We start from the raw sequence: 20,202 nt of genomic DNA, 5'->3' as shown, positions 1-20,202 counted from the left end.
GGCTGTTCAGCTTGCACTTGGTAAGAGGCTTATACACAGGTGGGAGGGTCAGCAAGTTCCCTGGCGAGAGAGGGGAAAGGTTTAGGTGAGTCCTGGTTGGAAGCCATTGGCACAGAGAAGCTGGAAATGGGCAATCTCGAAGCAGTGCATTCTACTTGATGTGGGGATCTTATCTGACCTTCTGAGTGGTCCTTGGTTTCCAATTGAGGACATTGGTGGTCACTGACCAAACCCTAATTATCCTTGGCCGCTTTCTGCAGAGAATGCGGCTCAGAGATCTTTGACTTAGGGACTGTTATAGTTCAAATGTTGTGTGCCCTGAAAGTTCGTGTTTTGAGAATCTGTCTCTTAGCTTGGTGGTGTAGGTGACATAGTCTTTACGGGATGAACCCCCCAGGGAAATCTCTGGGCTGCACCGACCTCAGAAAGGAATGCTGGAGTGAGCTGTCTTGAGAAAGTGTTCTCCTAAAAGCACCTTGATTGGCTCTCTGCTCCCCTTTGGCCATACAGCTTTTTCCTCACACAGGGCAGAGCCAAGAAGACCCTCACCAGAGAGGAACTGGTGCCAGTGCATTCTTCAGACCTCCTCAGAGAAAACCAGAGAAACCTTATTTCCTTATGAAGCTAGACTGCCCCAGGCGAGTTGCTATTTAGGAAAACAGACTGATACATATAGGTTGACCATTTTCTGTTTGTATTTCCCCCCCTCCCCGGCTAGGGCCGGTCCTCAAAACTGGTGTTGGGTGTCTGCAGAAGCCAGTTTTCTTCTATCAGCTCATCCATTAAGGTTCAAGGCAATGAAAAACACACAGCAGTCTTTCTGAGGACACACCGAGGTCCAGGGATTTTTCTCCAGGTCTCCGTTGGACCTTCTGTTCTGACTAAGGACCGCCTGTGTTGACTTCATGATTTTCTTTTCTGAGAGGGTCTTCTGGTTCTGCCTCCTGGCTATGTGGCTTTGATGTAAATAGTGGAACCGAACAGTAAATGCCACCCAATAGGTTCTTGCACCTCACCCATTACCATGCTCAGTAGTGACTATGAGCTCACCACCTAGGTTTCCCAGTGCCTCACCTTGCTCTTATTGCCTTCCTCTCAATAATCCTTCACATTTTGGGGAAACATATTCTCCTCTCCCACAGTTCATTTTCATCAACACAAGCCAACTCTAACCTATCACGCAATCACATTTTCCTTGATTTCAAGTTTCCTATAGATTTCCTAAGAGAAAGTCAGCCTGCCAAATCCAGGAACCCCCAAGTCCCCGAAGGTTGGCCTAAGAAAGGCTGTGGTTTGTGTCATTTTTCTATGTGGGGCTCCCCAGGCTTTCTCTCTACCATGCCAGGGGATGTTACCATGCCTTCCTGCGAAAGTTCACGTTTGCTTTTAAAGTGGTATCACTTGTAAGCAAGTACACCCCCCACCCCCGCAGTGTGAGCCTGGAAGCTCACAAGACATGCCAAGAGCTTACTCAGGGGAGCAACGTCTCACAGATATGGCAAGGCAGATTCATTTTTCCTTTGAAAGGAATAAGTTGTCTGCTTCCTGGGACCTTCTCACAGATGTCCTGTATGGATCACTTATTGTAGGTGCTGAGTTTCTGATTTCCCAGACTGTCATTTAACCCCGACTTCCACTTTCCTCCTCTTTCGGAAGGTCTAAGGCTTGATGATCCTGAAGCTGCGAACATGCTCTGTGCTCACAGAGGCTTGAGGAGCAGGCTGCAGACAGAGGTTGGACAGCTTCCTTTTCAGCAGAAGCTCCTACAGAGATATGCTATGTGACAAAAACAAGGATGGGGGTGGTGGAGGAGATGGCTTAAACTGGTTACTCACCCCCACTCTCATCCTCACGAGCTGAATTGTCCAGGAGCGAAAGGGAGAGGGTGGGAAAGCTCAGGGAGAAGCTGCTGGTAATGCAAGGACCTCAGACTGCTACAGACCCGGGCAACCCTTCTGGACCAACCGTCCTGTGTCCTGAAGGAGCTTTGGAGCCCTAGATTTGGGGCGCTGGGCATGGGTGAATGAATGTTCAGAAGGTGTCTCCGTCTCTTACCCCTCTCTCTTAAGTTCCTGACGAAGCAGATGAGGGCAATGGGACAGTGTCCCCTCCTTCCTTTTCTTCTCTCTCCCTTCCTCCCTCCCTTGCTCTTCTCATACTTACCTTCCCTCCTCCTCCTCCTGTTTTCCACCCCTTTATATGACTGACTAACAAGATATCGCTTGACTGATCTGTCAGCCTCCTCAGCTCTGTGGTCTTCACTCTCCTCTCATCTCCCAACAGTGCCACACGCTGAAGAGCAGAGGCCAGAATCAACTCTTTTCCTGTGGGTTGGAAAACAAGGATTCGTGAATCCTTCCACTCCACCTTCAACATTATTGGATAGCATTCTTCCACAAAGAACAGTTCCTTCATTTGAAAACAAACAAAAGCCACCACAAAAAGTCCTTACCTTTACCATGTGCTCGCTTGGCAACAACTAGCCTCTTGATGGTCCTGCAAGCATTGACCACTACTGGTGGATTAAGATGCTAAATGTGTACATTTTCTAGGCCATGGTCGATGCTTCTTCACGTGGTTTAATATGCATTTACCCAATGGGGGAGTCTTTAGTGTCAACCATGTATCAGGCACTGTTCGAGGAGCTCGAGATACAGCAGTAAAGAGAAAAACTATGTCTACCTGTATAATACTCCCTCAGGAAGAGCAAGGCAAGAGACAAGCATGTCAAAGGAGCAAAGGGAAGAGCTAGGCATGGAAACCCGGCAGTAAAGGAAGAAATACTTTGGAAGGCAGTTTGTGGTTTTGAGTGATAGGATTCCTGAGAAGAAGAGTTCAGCAAAGATTCTTCTAAGTTAGGGATCCAGGTCGTGCAGATGTTGGGGGAAGAGAGAGAATGTGCCAGGATGCCCACAGGAGAGCTTCAGAATAGGTAAAGTCAGATGTGGGGATGGGCAGCAGAGCCCTGAGGAGTCTGTCTTGGGGACCACGCTCAGGATTATAATTTACACTCCGCATGGCATGGCAACCATTGAAAGCTCCTAGACATTCTCTCCATCACCAAACCACACCTCCAGCACCCCTCTCGGAGGGTTATCAGTAAAGGAGTGACTTCTTGTGACCTAATGGGAACCCTTTTGTGGGCTGACTGCCTCAGTACCCAGGGAGAAGGCTCACATGAGAAGGACCAAGGATTGGCAGAAGTTAGTAAGTGATGTATCCCAAGTCATTGTCTATTAAGGAGTAAAGCCTTGATTCAACCTAACCCATGCACTATCGGTTTACAAAAGAGAGCAGACACAGATCAGAGACGAGGTGGGGTTGGGGGTTATCTGTGTTGATGGATGCTGCAGCTCCCTGGCTCGTGGCTTCAGATGGCTTCATCTCCATTTTCTCCTCTGTTTGGCAAAACAAATGCTAGCATGCTTAGGGCTGTGCAAGGCTCTGCTATTAATCTTGTCTCTTCTCATTGAGGTGTCTCATCTTTCCAAAAGACGACGTTTCTAACATTGGGAGTGCAATAAACTCAAGGTCCTGGAGCAGGGCTCCGAAGAAGACAGTTTCACGAGCTGTAAAAAGTCAGCACGATTTGTCAAGTCAGCAGATCTCCCTTTCTGCCTGCTAAGGGCCAGCAGCACTAATGCCTTGCTTGGAGAGCGTGCGCTATTGTTCTTGTCCTTTGCAAAGCTGTTGGTGGGAAGAACTGTTTTACACAGAGGACCTTGTGGAGCAGCCTTAGCCATTGGCAACTCGGAAGATAATTTTCCTGGATAGTTTTGTTTATTCTGTTGCCTTCTCTGTTACAGAGATAGGCCATTGGCCAGAGAATTCCAATAACCACTAAAGAAATGGTAAATTTTAAGGAATAAGGTGAGGAAAGCCCAGGGTTTTTTTTTATTATTATTATTCTATTGGAATGACTACGGCAAATGAAAAAAAAATTCTGTGATGTTGTCTGTGTTGTGTTCAACATAATTCATACAGAAATAACTATGATAGCACTATAGAGAACTGGTGTAACGATGAACAAGGCCATATCCGACAATGTGGAGGAAATGGAAGCACACTTTTTGTATTTTAATCATGGAAATTTGAACGATATATCAACTACTAAATTCCCAAATATGGAATGCTTTGACTGGAGCATGACACCTCCATATACAGTAGAAGGACCATATTCTACTCTTAGGTACAGTAGGGCAGTGTGGGTTCCAGCTCCTTCTACTGCTAGAACGTTAACTTGGATCAGTGGTGTGGTGAGGTGGCTGGCTATGCAGAGAGAGCTAAGTTGAGAAATGCAAGATCTCAGCTGAGACTCATGATGAGCCTGGTAAGGGTGCAGTCTTTTTTTTTAAAGATCTGTTTATTAATTATGCATTATGTCCTGTTTGCATGTATGCTGCAGACCAGAGATCTCATTAAAGACAGTTGTGAGCCACCATGTGGTTGCTTGGAATTGAACTCAGGACCTCTGGAAGAGCAGTCAGTGCTCTTAACCTCTGAGCCATCTCTCTAGCCCAAGGGTACAATCTCTTATACAGAGACTAGGCTATTCATTTTTTTTTTAGCATACTCGGCCAATAGGCATAGAGCTTGGAGTTTAACCTAAAAACTCAAAAACAATGAGTACTTGAAAGTATCAGCTCAGCTGACGCCAGAGAACAATCCCATCCCACCCCTGTCATCTCCATCAATTCTTGCCAGATGACCTTTGGTCAATGAGGTTGACTGATCACCAGCTATGCATTCGGTAGGTTGCTCAATCGTGTCACATGCCCAGAGCTGTGTCCAGTGTTGGGTCCCCACTCCCACTAGTGAGTAGTGAGTGAGAAATGAGTGATAGACTCCATCTAAGGAGTGTGAGCCCACCAATCAGCTAGGATCTCCCACCAAGGTCTAAGATGCTTTCCCTGAGCTCCGACCAACTCCATGAAGTTCCATGGGAGGGCACCTGCATTCCTTGGCTGTGTTTATGATGGCCATTATTAGCTGTGTTTCCCACTGCCTACTGTCTTTGTATCTTGGAGACTCCTGACAAACATGGCATTTTAAAACAATGGTGATTGTGTGGCATCAAACACAAGATTTTAATTTCACACAGCACACAACGTTCAAACCTTTGTGTGCCTGTGAAATCTATAGTGGTATTGCAGCTGACCCCAGCTCTGTGCTTTGAGACATTTGGCCAGGTCTCTGTCAAATACATGCTCTCTCTGTTGCTGAGCTAAACGCTTAGCATGCTAAGGAATGATGATGGAAAATATGAAAATGCTTTGTTTCCTGTAAGTAAATCAGTGTGTTTCCATAAGAGTAGAGATCTTTCTGCGGTCAGGGAAAGTCCTGCAGTTCACCAGACACGATAATCTTGAATCTGAACCTGGGTATTTCACAAGTGTGTGGACCACTGTGAGCAAAACGTAGCCTACAACATACAAGACACACATCAGCTGAATTCTAGCTCACCAGCAAACCTTCTTGAAATGAATCAATCACCTTCTTGAAATGAATCAATCACATTTTTTGAGTCTGAGAACAAAGAAGCTCCCAGATCAGGAAATAAAGAAAGGTCAAGAGGTGAGTGAAGAATCGAGGGTCTTTAGGGCCTTGAAGTCATAGTGAGCAGTGCCTACACCAAGAGAAACTACAACATGGTAGCTGGCGAATATTTGAAATGTGGCTAAGTGTGAAGGTGACACGTGGCTAACTGAAGAACTGAGTGTTCAACCGAAATAGAGTCAGGGGGTGACCCTGGAGCTCAGCTTATCTGGACATTCTCCATATCATCCTATGCTCTACTCTCTTCTGATGTCCAAACCACCAAAATGTCTACTTGTCATAGTGTTGTATAGCATAAGTGATACAAACACCAGGAGGCCAACATAAGTATGTGAACGGCCATCTGCATCTGTGATTATGCACATGACCCTAAATCCATCGAGGAAGTCAAGTTCTCATACGTATTTATTTTGCTTTTAATAAAAATCACCATCTCCATGTCTTTGACAAACCTTTATGTGGAGGTGGTATGTGCACATATGAAGATCACATGTGCACATATGAAGATCAGAGGACATCTGTGTTCTCCTTCCACCATGAGGGCATCAGGGACTGAACTCAGGTTATCTCATTGGTAGCAAGGACCTTTATATCCACTGAGCTATCTCCAGGTTCTTAAATTTCAGTCAAAACGTCACCTTAGTATTCTGGATGGACTTGAGTAGAAATGGCAAATGCCTTTGTCTGCCGAGCCACCTCATAATTTTTGAGGTTTCTATATTTTTGATAAGGAAGCATCAACTAGACTGGAGAGCAGTTATCTACAGCCCTCTTTGTCTTTCTCATTTTTAAAACAACTTCAAGTTATCTGTAAAATGAAAAGTTGCTATTTCTGTCTAAGTCTAGAACCTTCGTACTCCGCAGAGGCCCTTCCTTGCCGAGGTGCGAGCTGATTTCGCCATTGGGAAACAGGCCCAGCATTTGTGCCCTCTGCAGCCACACATTGCCTCAGAAGCTCGCTGAAACAGTCTCGACTTGCCTCCTGTGCTCAATTAGTTCCAGCAAATGATTAGAAAAAGAAGATCGTTGCCGAGTGGAGCTGGGCATGAATGCGGAGATGTGCCAACTAGTACACTATCAAGGCTTCTAGTGAAGCCTGCATGAGTCGGAAAGAGCTGCTCTCCAGACCACACCATCCACTCCCCACATCAGACAGTCTGCCGTGAGGAAGTCAGACAGGGGACCTTCAGAGAAGCAATTCAAAGGGGAGGGACAGGCTGGCTCCATAGCTCGCCACTGCTCAGCGGCTTCAAAGGACAACATTCTCCCTTCTCATGCTTCCAAAGACAATTGAGCTTTCTTGTCTTTGTAATGTCTCGACCAGAAGTCTTGGTTTTCAACCCCTGCCTTCTGAGAAAAAACAAGAAAAGTTTAATTAGACAAAATTTGTCTCAGTGAATGCCCCCCCCCACCTCACATTGGCTGAATGGCCTCTTCTGAACTGAGAAGCATCTACCCACAAGGCTGTTTGTTTCATGTTTTCATCAAAGGGAAGTCAAGGCAGTTTGAAAATGGAGCTCTAAGGTCTGCTCCATTATCTAATCTCACCTAAGATACTTGGTTTGATATGTGGACGTGGACGGCTGAGGGCTGGGAATCCGAAGGCGAGTTGCTGCCTTTCGCTCCGGGGAGTCTGTGGGAACCACCTCCAGGAGCCCTGTGGTGCTGAGCGGCCTGAGGAATTCCCCGGGGCCCAGAACACAGACAGCTGCTGCTTATGGACCTTTTCTTGGATACACATAAAAGAGGTCAAAGGAAATTATAACAAAGCTTCTAAAAAATCGAGACTCTTTGATGTAACGCATTAATTCAAAGACATGGGAAAAGCATACACAAATTGGGGGGGGGGTCCTTGTGAACATTTTTTGATCAAATCAGGATTACTAATATTAAAGTAAATAGTGACTGGTTTTGGTATGTGGTCTGTTTTCTAAATCAGTAAATGAATACAAATATCTAAAAAAAACTGGCATGTGAAGTCGTTCACTCCAAACCCCAAAGCAGGTAGCATTAGTTTCTCCAAGCAAGCAACAGAAAAGATCCATATCTGAGTCCGAGCACCACACCTAACAATCAGGCAGATAATGTCATCTGGGGCCATGGCAATGCTGCATATAACCTAATGACAGGCTTCTTTGAAATGAGATGACTTTTGGAGAAATACAATCCCTTTGCATTCTGTTTTGTTGACAAACAGACCAAGCAGTCAACAGAGAAGTAGCGATGTAATGTGTTTCTTCAAAGCAGATGCACCACTCTAGCCAAGAAAGAAAGAAAGAAAAGAAACCCCATCAACTTGTACGTGCACATCATGAAGTGCTTAATCAGAAAGTCATGTGGGGCTTTCTTTGCCATGATCATAAGACCTGAGGTTCTCTAGGGAAGTGTTCCAATATGAGAGAGAAAATACACAGCTCGGAAAGCCCGTGTTTTCAATTTGCTGCCACACGGTTTAAATGATCTAAATAGGCAGCTTAATGTAGGGAGAGGGGTCATCCGAGTTGAGAAAAATCATGTTTAATACCCCCGGCTCACTTTGCGTTGATTGTACTTTTTTTTTCATGTGAACGGCCTCAGTTGACAGCGATCCTCACGATAAGAGGATCCCCTGTCTGTTTCTAAATCTGTCATCTGCCAGTGACAATGGAAGCATGTTTTAGCTCCTGGCTCCAGGCCCAGCTCCTCTGGGCATCATCCAGAATTAGGGATTTGTTGGTTACTTTCTCTTTATATTGCCAATGTGCTTGCCTCCAATTTAGGTATAACACTCTCTGTTCCCAACAATGCTGCGTTACTACGGGGTGAGTGGGGGAGAAACAATGGCCAAGATGCAGTGTGGACTCCATCTTTTCTAGCTGGGAAACCTGCTTTGCTTTTTTTGCTTTTCTCTCTGCGTGGGATGGGGTGGAGTGGTGGAGTTCTTTGGAAACCACACGCCTCAAATGGAAAAGGGATTGCAAAGTTGCACACTTACTTGGTTCTTGACGAGGCTACAGAATTCTCATTTTCCAGGCAACAGAAAAGGAGTCCTGTTAAAGAGCTGTTTGTTTTGAGATTTGTTTTATTTTTTGTTCTGTGTATGCTCCGTGTTTGGGTATACATATTATGCATGTATGTGCAATGTATGTTCAGGTTTCTCTTGGAGGTTTTGGATTCCCTAGAACTGAAGTTCCAGGCCATTGTGAGCTGCTTGACGTGTGTGCTGGGAACTGCACTTGGGTCTTTTGCAAGAGCAGTATGAACTCTTAATAGCCGAGCCATCTCTCCAGCCCAAACCGTATTTATGTTTTAGAAATACAGCATGAACTATTTTAGATAAAATTAGGTAATGCCTGTAAGAAAGATTGAGAGGTCACACTTGTTGAAAGGAGTTGATAGGTACAAAGAGGTTTATTAGCTTGTCTTCTTTCTTTTTGTACATAGTTTACATTCTCCATAATATAAATTTCAAAAGATAGCTGGGGAAGCCTCATCCTTATATAGTCCTCTCCAGGCCCCAACCCAGGAAAGTCAGAGGGGGTTGCGATCCTTCAGAAATATTGTGTTCATTCTCCTTAGCACCCAAAAGTCAGCACTCCACAGAACTCTCTGATGTTTAAGCTCATAGCATGGTTTCTTGTCCCTTATAGACCTCTGTCTTGTCAGACTGCTAGGCTGGGCCCTTTGTTTGAACTCTTCTCTCACTGACTGGAAGTTCAGTCAGGACTTGCACACTTACAACTTCACTAGACTCTAATGTCCTGAATCATTTCTCCAAGGCCCCTCAACATCACTAGTGCCTTCTCTCATGGGTCTCATTCGAGCTGTACACACATGTGCATGTTTTCAACTTCTACTTATTTTCATTTTCATCTGGGTCCCTATGGCCAGACAATGGCAGGAAAGCTTTCTCCAGCTGACCCTTCAGTGGCCTTCCTGCTTCCTGTGCCTGTTTCTATTCCTTTAACGGCCCCATCCCCACAACACACTCCCATGTGTGTTGAAAGTAGCTCCTTTTAGAACCTTCTGTGACTCTGGCTCATGTATTTCCCCTGTTCTGTGTGATAATTTTGACTCTTGGAGTCAGGATCCAATTCTGAAGCAGGCTAGGCTGAAGAAGGGTAGAGGTGACAGCCCCAGGCACAAGCCTTTGGTTCCTTGTGCCTCACTTAGATATGTGAGACTCTTTGCCTGCCATGGAACAGTGGCTGGAATTCTAGTATCAGAGCAAGCATCAACCATCACTTGAGAATTGCATGCTGCACCTTCTGAAACAATCGTCAGAGCTTCTGAGAAGTGTTCTGGGCCACCTCCCTCATCTTCCTCCTCCGGTGGGCTGACACTTCTCTGCTAAACCACCAGAGTCAGAGCCCCTTGAGGGAGAAGGAAGAGGAGCGTGTTCATGGCACTGTCATTAAAAGCTAAGGAACTGACGAAGCAGAGCCAAACACTTATGAGAATGAGGTAGGCGATGGACTCACATCTCCGGTGCCATAATCTCATTTAACATCCCCCTCGAGTCTTATTCTTGAGGGAAAGGAGAGGTCAGATGCATGGAGAACAGATCTTTGAGTAAGGACACCTGGATTCCTGCCCAATCCAGGCAACAAAAACCATCCATCAAACATTGGATTCAATCTTGTGTCTTTTATGTTTTCAATGTCAAGAGCCTACTACAAGGCTAGCAAAGGACCAGACAATGAGCAGACAACCTTAATAGATATGAATGGACTCTGCTTTCAATAACGAATCCCATGAGGAAGCAGATCCCCTGGGAACATGTAAGCTGTCAAATAGGATCTAATGTAGGGTGCCAGAATCAAAACGTAGGGGTGTCAAGTGTGACAGAAGTGAAGAGTCTGTTCCATAAGTCCATCGGAGGGCAAGATGTCAGCCCTCTTGTGACGTCAAAACAAAGGCAGACTAAAGTACCTACTACACTCACACTGAAAGTGTAAACACCCAAAGTTTAAGTAATTAGGGTCCAAAATATGTCGGTGTTGGCCATTTGCCCACAGTTCTACGAAGAGTTTGTGGCAAGGCTGAGACTAAGAAAAGGTTCCTCCCGTGGGCTCTAAGAGTCTCAGCGCTGGGTAGCCCTAGCAATTTAATGTGCTCAAACATGTCTGCTTACTTCACCCAGACAGGCTCGAGAATTGCTTGTGCAGGATTCTCAGCATGACTCTAATTTCTGAGCTCAGGGAAAGCAGCCTTCTGCTAACACTCTCCATTCTCCTCAGAGCACGTGGTGAGCACCAGGCTCTCTGCAGAAGTCCCTTATGATAAAAACAAAACAAAACGTGGCGTTCATTCCAACAACCTTGCAGTCAACCCTAGCCTAGAAGCAAAATCCCATGCAGAGAATACAGTCCCTTGCTCCTCACAAATCCACACAGGAGAGGTGGGAAACAGGGCCTGCAGCTGTGTGGAGACCCGTCGCTGTTCGGCAGGAGGTTCGCTGTAAAGTCAACACTAAAACTTGGAGTGTTTTCCTTGTGTACCTATTAATGGCAAGACGGAAAGTTGAAAACAACAAAGCGAAACAGAAAAGACATGTAGAAAGTGGGAGGGGGAGTAAGGGAGGGAACAGTGGGGTGGAGGGCCAGTGAACTTGTCGGCAATGACGTCTGTACTTGGCTCATTTTAGCTTGGCCATACTCTATAAAAATGCTGCATTTAAGAGTTCAATGAACCTTGATTCCTCGTCAGATTAACAAACTCTTCACCATCGGGCTGTAAAGTTTCTCATGCTTGTGTCTCAGAGGCTCCAGGTTGAGTGAGGCCACATGGAAACTACAGCCAGACCTTGCCTCAGTCGATTGCCTTCTGCATTCTAAGACTAGCGATGGAGGCTAGGGTAGTCTGTCTTCCAATTTAGCTGAGCATGTGGCGCCCGGTAAGATTTATGCTCTGTCTTCAGCTAGGTCAACTCAGAGCCAGGCTCTGAAAGGACACGTGGCTCTTTGGTATTTTTGTCCTTTAAACAGTTGGATGAATACTTCCTGGATCATACATAGCCCACAAGAAGAGGAGTAGTCAGTTACCCTCAATTTGGAAATGAAAGCTGCGGATTGAAAATGCCAATGCCTTCCCCCAAACCCTTTAAACATAAAGTGAGAGAGAAATAAGCATCCCGTGAGGCGGCTGCCCCATCAATGCTTTGTCTTGATAGCTTGCTCTGCTTCAGTTAACTGTCCGGTGGTTGCTGGTCACAGCATGGCCAAGAGTTGCACACGTGGGTTGACAGTGACAGAGGTACTTGTCTGTTGTCATAGTGACGAGCGTGGAGAAAGCAGACCTAGGCTAGCTTTCAGAGAAGTGGAAGTATCTGTTTCTACATAGCTGTCCTCAGGAAATGCTGAGGAAAGGGGGAAAAGCCACAATTTGATGTTTCATAAACCAATCTGAACTTAATTTGGATAATAGCAAGATAATTAAAACATGGGCTATATACTTATACTCAATCTCTCTTTCTCTTTCACTGTATAGCGATGTCTGACCACAAACTTGATGTGGGATTCCCCTCTGTATACTGTGATTACCATTAATGAATAAAGAAAGCTGGTTTGAGCCTATAGCAGGGCTGAACACAGTTAGGCGGGGAAAACTAAACTGAATGCTGGGAGAAAGAAAGGTGGAGTCAGAGAGAAGCCATGTAGCCCTCCTAGAGACAGACTCTGGGAACTTTACCCAGTAAGCCACAGTCATGTAACAAAACACAGATTACCAGAAATTGGTTAAATTAAGATATGTGTTATCCAATAAGAAGCTAGAGCCAATGGATCAAGCAGTGATTTAATTAGTACAGTTTCTGTGTGGTTATTTTGGGTCTGAGCTTCCGGGTGGTCAGGAAACAAACAAGCGGCCTCATTACAGCACAAACTCACAGGAATTCACCTGTCTCTGCCTCCCACGTACTGAGATTAAAGGTGCATGCCACTACATCATATATTAATCTTGGGTATTAATCCAGAAAGACAACCACTGGAGTAAGATCATGTTTCTGGGGAGGGTGTGTGTATGAACACACATATCCCATTGGCTTTATTCAGTTTACAGCTAGATAGTCCTTTTATCTAGAACAGTTTTGGTCTTTGTTCTTTATATATGGACTAGACACCATTATTTAATGATTAATATCTGAAACTATGACTCTTTGAATGCCCTCTGTCACCAGGATCCTAGAGCACGAACAAGGTGCTCTAGGCTGCTGAGGAATGTTATCTTAACATTATTGCATTTATTTATGCCGTGAAATATTTGTTTAATAATACAAAAAGATGTGATGCATTCTTTTATGTTGCATTTGTTTAACTCTGTGAAGCCGTGATACTTTGTCTGTTTAAATACCTGATGGTCTAATAAAGAGCTGACCAGTCAAAAACTAGAGAAAGGATAGGCAGTGCTGAAAGGCAGCAAGAGTAAATAGGAGGAGAAATCTGGGAAGAGAAGATCAAGGAGCGAGAAAAGGAGAAGGGGAAGAAGACATCAGGGGCCAGCCACTCAGCCACACAGAAAGCCATGGAGTAAGAAGTAAAGAAAGGTATATAGAATAGATAGAGAAAGATAAAAGTCCAGGGACAAAAGGTAGATGGGATAATTTAAGTTAAGGAAAGCTTGCTAGAAACAAACCATGCTAAGTCTGGGAATTTATACATGATAATGAGTCTCCTTGTATTTATTCTGGAGCTGGGTTGTGGGGCCTTCAAAGAATAAAGACCAAAGAGTAAAGGAAAACTAACTGTACTGGGCTATTATGTTAACACTAATGAAAATATATGCTCAATTCCTGTGGTTATTTTTTCCCACTAGCTTCTAATATAGTACAATTTAGTTTTCTAATGTATTGAAAATGTCTTTAGTTTCAGATATCAGCCATGATGTTGGAATAATTCACTTTGGTTCTTCCTCTCTTTTGTTTTCATTTACCTGTGCTGAGGCTTGAACTCGGGGCCTTTTCAATGCTATATAGTCACTCTACCACTGAGTGTCATCTCCAGCCCTTAGTCTTTGTACAGAGTCTCACCATGTAGACCAGCCTAGCACAGAACTGACTCTGAAGTCCAGGCTGGCCTCAGACTCATAATCCTCCTGACTCTGCCTCATATGCACTAGTATGGTAAGAGTGAACCCTGGAAGTGCAAGCCATCAGAAGTGTGAGCCACCACAAGAGTGAGCCACCATGACACCTTTCTACTTCAGCACATCAATAATAATATTTTGAAGTTTGACTCCAACTGTGTCTGTTTTGTGAACACGGTCAGCACCAGTGTGTTCTGAAGACGTCTGTGCATGCATTTAAATCACAAAGATGGCAGTATGTTTGTTTCAACACAAATATAACCTCTGTAGCTCACACTTGTATCTAAGTAGGTATCCAACTCTCCTTCAAATGTTTTTGATAGGCTCTTTGTGAGGCTGTGGTGGATGGTGGATCCCCTAGAAATGGCTCACCTACCATCTCTACCACATGCCTCCATCCGTTTTTCTGTTTCTATAAAAGAATATTGGAATCTGACTGACTTATAAAGGATGTGACTTTATGTTAACTCATGATCTGGAGAGTAGGAAATCTAGAGTGTTAAGTGTCTGCTTAGCTTCTAGGGAGGCTTTTGCTGCTTTGAGTCACAAGGGTGGATACAAAATGCAGAGGAAAACATGAGCATCAATGTCACTTTTAAAGGACCACTTCCAAAAGAACCAACTGAACTCTGTAAGGAAGTTGCCAGCCACTCTCAATGACCTAGTGACTTGTTACACTGTGTGTTGCTTCCTTTTTATCAACTTGGCACAAACTCAGTGTCTTGATGCTACTAATAATCTAATAGAGCCACTTCCTGTGAGCCGGGGGGGGGGGGCAATTGTATTCAAACTGTCACACTCAGGTTATGGCTGTGAAGAGACACCATGACCACAGCAACTCTTATAAAGCAAACAGTTAACTGGGCTGGCTAGCTTACAGCTCAGAGCTTCAGTCCATTATCATCATGCTGGGGAGCACGGTGGGATGCAGGCAGACATGGTGCTGGCGGCATCTTGAACACACAGAAACAGTAAGTGGCCTGTAACACTAGGCGGTATCTTGAGCATAGGAGACCTCAAAGCCTGCCCTAACAGTGACACACTTCCTCCAACAAGGCCATATCTCTTCCAACAAAGCCATACCTCCTACTAGTGCCATTCCCTATGATCTTCTGGGGGCCAACTACATTCAAACTACCACACTCAGGTCATCTAAGGAAGAGGGAATCTCAATTTGGTAAATGTCTCCACCACATCAACCTGCAGGCAAGTCTGTGGGACATTTTTCTGATTAATGACTGGTGTGGAAGGGCCACCTCTGGGTTGCTGGTCATGGGTTGTATGATAAAGCAGTCTGACCAAGCCATGAGGAGCAATTCAGTAAGCAGCACCCCTCCATGGTCTCTGCCTCAGTTCCTGCCATCAGGTTCGTGCCCTGCTTGAGTTCCTTCACTGACTTCCCTGGATGATGGACTATAAACTGAAAGAGAAAAGAAACTCTCCCCCCCCCCAAGTTGTTTTTGGTCATGGTTTTATCATAGCAAGAGAAAGCAAACTAAGACACCGTGGCTACGGCAATCAAATTTCAGCAGGTTTCAATGGACCAATCATATTTAAGTCATTACTCCTCTCTACTTGTTTTTGTTGAAGGTCAGTGCCATTACAAAAAACCTGTAGTTGGTTCTACATGAAATGAAATCACGTGCTAGAACTTTTTACTGCAATTATATGTTTTCCTCAATAAAATTCTATTCACTAGGTGTTTTTTTTTTTTTTGGTTTTTTTTTTTTTTTTTTTTTTTTTGTGCCCCGAGAGTTTTTCTCCGGTAAAATGCTAGTGCTGGATAGGCATCAGGGAAAACCCAGCTATATCAACCTCCCCAGGATTTAACTTTGAGAACCACTGCCATAGATCTAAAGATGAGAGAAAAGAGGCTTCATGTGTCCCACATGTTTGCTTGGTCCATCCTGGGTAACTAAGGTATTCAGTAAGAGCCTGGTAAATGACCAGTTCTAGAGGAAGCAAAGTCAAGGTGGGGGGGGGGGGCGGGGAGACGATGCTGTGCTTTGAGTATGGCTTGTCTTCCCTGAAACTCACCTTGCAGTTTGATTGCATTCTGGCAAGACTGGGAGACAGGGACTTCGAAAGATTATTAGGCAGCCGAGAGAGACCCATCAATGCCTTTCTGCATTGCTGGGGTAAATTCCTCTGAACCTTTCCTGGTGGCTGATGTTGACCATCCAGGATTCCAACTGTTGTGTTCGGGTCATCTTAACACTAAATTGGCAATTTCTAACCTCCATGTGAGCTCTCAGCTACCTGTCCAGCACCATGTCTGCCTGGCTGCCCCTACTCCCCACCATGGTGACAACGGACTAACTGTATGCAAGTTCTCAACTAAATACCTTCCTTCTAAGTTACCTTGGTTACGATGTCTCCTCAATTAATAAACCAGTAACTAAGACTCTAGATAAGCAGGACAAATTTCTGAGTTGTCTGTAGCTTCTTGTTGTCTAGGTGCCTCCATCTTTCTTGGTTTATAACATTGTCTACATAGTCATTCATTCATTCATTCAAGAGGTGGGTGAGCGTGGAAACCAACCATGTCTTGCAAGGTCCTTTGCACCTCATCTGCCCCTGGCTGACTGAGAAATCACCATTGACATCAGCCAATGTTCACAATCCCCAGGCTGCCCGAATTTGAAAGCTCTTTACCCTTTGTCCCTTGGCTCTAGATGCAAGAAGGGGATCACAGCCGAGAAAGGGGGTCAGCAGAGGGCAGAGGCCTTGAGGCAGCTGTTTGTGTGTCTGCCTCTCAGCACATCCAGTGCAGGTACTCACTGTTCCCAATCACGTAGGAAATGGGATTGTAGCTGCCCAGTCATTTTTCCCACACAAAACATTCAGACTGGCAGAATAAATAATCCCACAGGTGGTAGTGATGACAGTTGTCTCCATAATGGATTGGTCTCAAGGTACTCATAAGCTTTACTTAAAAACAAGTATAAGGGATTGAGTTTAGTAAAACCTGCTGGCGGGACAGCTGAGGACAGGCAGGATAACTGGTTGACTGTGTGAGGGAGGCCGGAGGATGCCCAGGACAGCAAGAGTGGTGGCCGGAGCTCTCTTCGCATATAACCGAGGAGACGGAGAAAACTATTGGTAACACTCAGAGTGCCCCTGCTCATTTCACAGCCCTCCTCCCTACCATGCCTGTCTCATTGCCTTAACTCAAGCCATCTTGGTTGAAATTGACTGTGTTCCTTTGGGCAAGCATATTCCTCCATGCCTGCCTGCCTCTCTCTATCCCTCCCTCCATTCTCCCCACTTCCTCCTCCATCCTCCCAACTCCCTCCACCATCCCCACTTCTTTTATCCTCCATACTCCCTCCTCCCTTCTCTCCTCTCAGTCCTCCCCACTTCCTCCTCCATCCTACCCACTCCCTCCTCTGCCCCTTCTCTCTCATTTATCCTCCACACACTCTCCTCCCTTCTCTCCTCTCCATCATCCCCATTCCCTCCTCCATCCCCACTCCTTCTATCCTCCCACTCCCTCCTCCCTTTCCTGTGCTCCCTCATCCATTTATTCCCCCTTTCTTCCTTTTCCTCTCCTCTGCCCTGCCCCTTGTGCTACCTTCCATCCATTCCTTCTCCCCCATTCTCCATTCCATCTCCTCTGTTTTCCAATCCCTTTTTCTCCCTTCCCTTTCCTCCGTTTCTTCCTTCCATAAATAGGTACCAACACATGAGTGGTGCCTAGTTCTGAGCTAGATTCAGGAAGTGCCAAGAAAGACTCTGTCCCTGGAGGAACTAGAGGGTGCTGGAAGCTGGAAGGAAGGAGAGTGCACAGATCAGGTTCAAATCCCCAGTGGAGACTACATAAACAGCACTGAGAACATCTTAGCCATGCTGATGGAGGACATACATGATGTGGGATGTCCTTCTGTATATGTGTTGCTTTTATTGGTTAATGAATAAAGAAAGCTGCTTTGGCCTATAGCAGGGCAGAATATAGCCATGCAGGTAGAGATATATAAAGAGAGTAGGTGGAGTCAAAGAGTTGCCATGTAGCTGCTGAGGGAGAAAGACACCGCCATAACCTTACTGATAAGCCACAGCCTTGTGGCAATACACAGATTAATAGAAATGGGTTAATTTAAGATGTAACAGCTAGCTAGGAATATGCCTAAGCTATTGGCCAAACAGTGTTGTAATTAATATAGTTTTTGTGTAATTGTTTGGGTCTGGGCAATTGGGAAATGCAAGTGCAATCTCCATCTACAAGTGCAAGGCAGGGGCTGCCCTGGGATGAACCTGATTTCCAAGGGCCTAGGGATCTGGCTCAGTGCTTAAGAGCACTGACTGCTCTTTCAGAGGACCTGGGCTCAATTCCCAGCACCCAAATGGCAGCTCAAAACTGTCTGTAACTCCACATGCATGCCTGGTGAAATGACTTATCTAGGAGTTTGGGAGACCAAGGTTAGAAAAAAAATTCCTCCCAACCAATGGTTCTTTGGGAATCTGGTTGAAGGTTGAAGTAAAACTTTCTCTCTCTCTTTTTTTTTTTTTTCCAAGACAGGGTTTCTCTGTAGCTTTGTAGCCTGTCCTGGAACTAACTCTTGTAGACCAGGCTGGCCTCCAACTCACAGAGATCCACCCGCCTCTGCCTTCCAAGTGCTGGGATTAAAGGCATGCACTACCACTTCCTTGCTGGTTGAAGTAAATCTTAAGAAAATGTTCTCAGCCCTGGCTATCATAATCACCTGGGATCACCCTAGGGGCTCCCTGAATCTTCAGGGTGTCAGAGGCCTTGGGATTCTGGTAAAAGCTGGGGCACTTGTCTTGAAGCAGCCTGTAGAGTAGCCATGCAGGCCCTGCTGAGCCTCCGGACTCTAAGAGTTGACTGAAAGAAAAGGATTTTAAGGCCTAGTCAGCTTCTCTTTCTACCACCCTGACAGGAAGAAGTTTATCCGGGCCTCCACACTCTGGTGAGAAGCGTCTGTCTGTTCCTTCCAGAAGATTTGCTGCAGAGAAGAAACCTAAAGCCACAGTTGCCCACAAGAACAGAGCCACTGCAACATAGGGACCAGGTCTCCCAGAACCGGAAGAGGCCTTGGAGCCTTTCTCTGACTTAACCAAGGCACGCAGAGCCACCAGGCAAGCCTGGCAGCCCCACAATCAGAGGCAGTTGTCTGTGATCTGACAACTGTTGGCACCCAAAAGAAGAAGAAAGGACACCTGGAACTTCTGGGGTGCACCTCACCCTGCTTCTGCTATGAGGAATACACCCAATTTTCCCTTTCAATGCTTGAGATCCTTTACCAACATCTCTAATCTTCACTCTCTAGTAAGTTCCCTGGCCTCTACTAAATGTTGAGTATAAAAATCTGTCCCAAGCTTTCTGTCTCTCTGTCTCTCTCTCACACACACAGTTTGTCACCTCTAGGAGCAGCAACTCCATCTGACTGTTAATCGTTGTTAATCATTGTCGCCTTGTTCCCCTACACTGAAACTTCCTCCTGAGGTGTCAAACCAAAAGGACTCCCATTCAGAGGACTGAGTATCAGAACCATGGTAGGGAGACGTTGGGAACATCCCTGATGGAGGAAGGAGAGGGGCTGCTCCAGAGACGCCCTGGGAGACGCAGGGAGAGTTGCCACATCTCCCTGCTCACTCGGGCTTGCTGAGAAACCCAACTTTAGACAAGGCAAGGAGCCCAGTGTAAACTTATCTGTCCTTCATGGGTGTCACGGCACACAGTAAAAGTCTCCCAGTCACTGGGCTACACCAGCTGGCAGAGAGGCCGTCCGAACGGCTGGAAGCAAAGACCTCGAAGGCTGATGGGAGCATCTCCCTTAATTTGTGGGACTCTTTCTAGATACTTCCATCGTTCTTTCAGTTTGGCTACTTCCCTCAGCTAGGAACATGACTCCCAAAGCTTTAAGGGGAGCCTTTTCTGGTTCAGACTGGAGACACCACACCCACCCTCCCACTCCTGCCCATCAGTTTCCCCTGGCTGCAGAGTAAAGAGTCCGCACCTAGTCCCCTGCCCCCCCTTCCCCCTTGGTTTTGTTTTGTTAACTTTAAAGTTAGCAAGTAAAGCAAGGGGTCCTGTGGTTTTAGCTCCTCCCCCACCCCCAGCCCATCCTCTCCACCTCCCTCTGACTCATTCTCCAAACAGGCATTGCTCCTACCTCCATGCCAGGTGCATTCTATTACCCTCCCCTTCCCGTGGTCTTAGAGGTGTTTGGTGTTGTAATTCAAGGTGGCTAGGTGACCAAGTTCCGGCTTAACGACGTATAAATGGAGTTTCTGGAAGCAATTTGCTGCCGTTTCCTATTTTTTTCCACTTTATTTTCTCTCCACGTTGGAAACATAATGCGCTCCGGTGGTACCGGCAGCCACTTTGCAATCCCGAGGTGAATTTACAGACGAGAGACCCCGATTAAAGATGGTGAGATGCAAAGGCAGAGCCTGATAACCTTGCAAAGCCCTACACTGCCACATCTAATCATGTTCTGCTTTCAGCCTCCTTTTCAGAACCTGGACTCATCATTCTGTTTTCAGTTTCTTTATCATCACTTGAGTCATTTATCCTGAAAAGGGGGAGAAACCATTTTTGTTTAGTATTTACCCAGGGCTAGG

This window comes from Myodes glareolus, chromosome 12 (assembly GCF_982192425.1).
Source record: "Myodes glareolus chromosome 12, mMyoGla1.1, whole genome shotgun sequence".
NCBI classification, from domain to species: Eukaryota; Metazoa; Chordata; class Mammalia; order Rodentia; family Cricetidae; genus Myodes; species Myodes glareolus.
Note: the sequence above shows the minus strand (reverse complement) of the source record.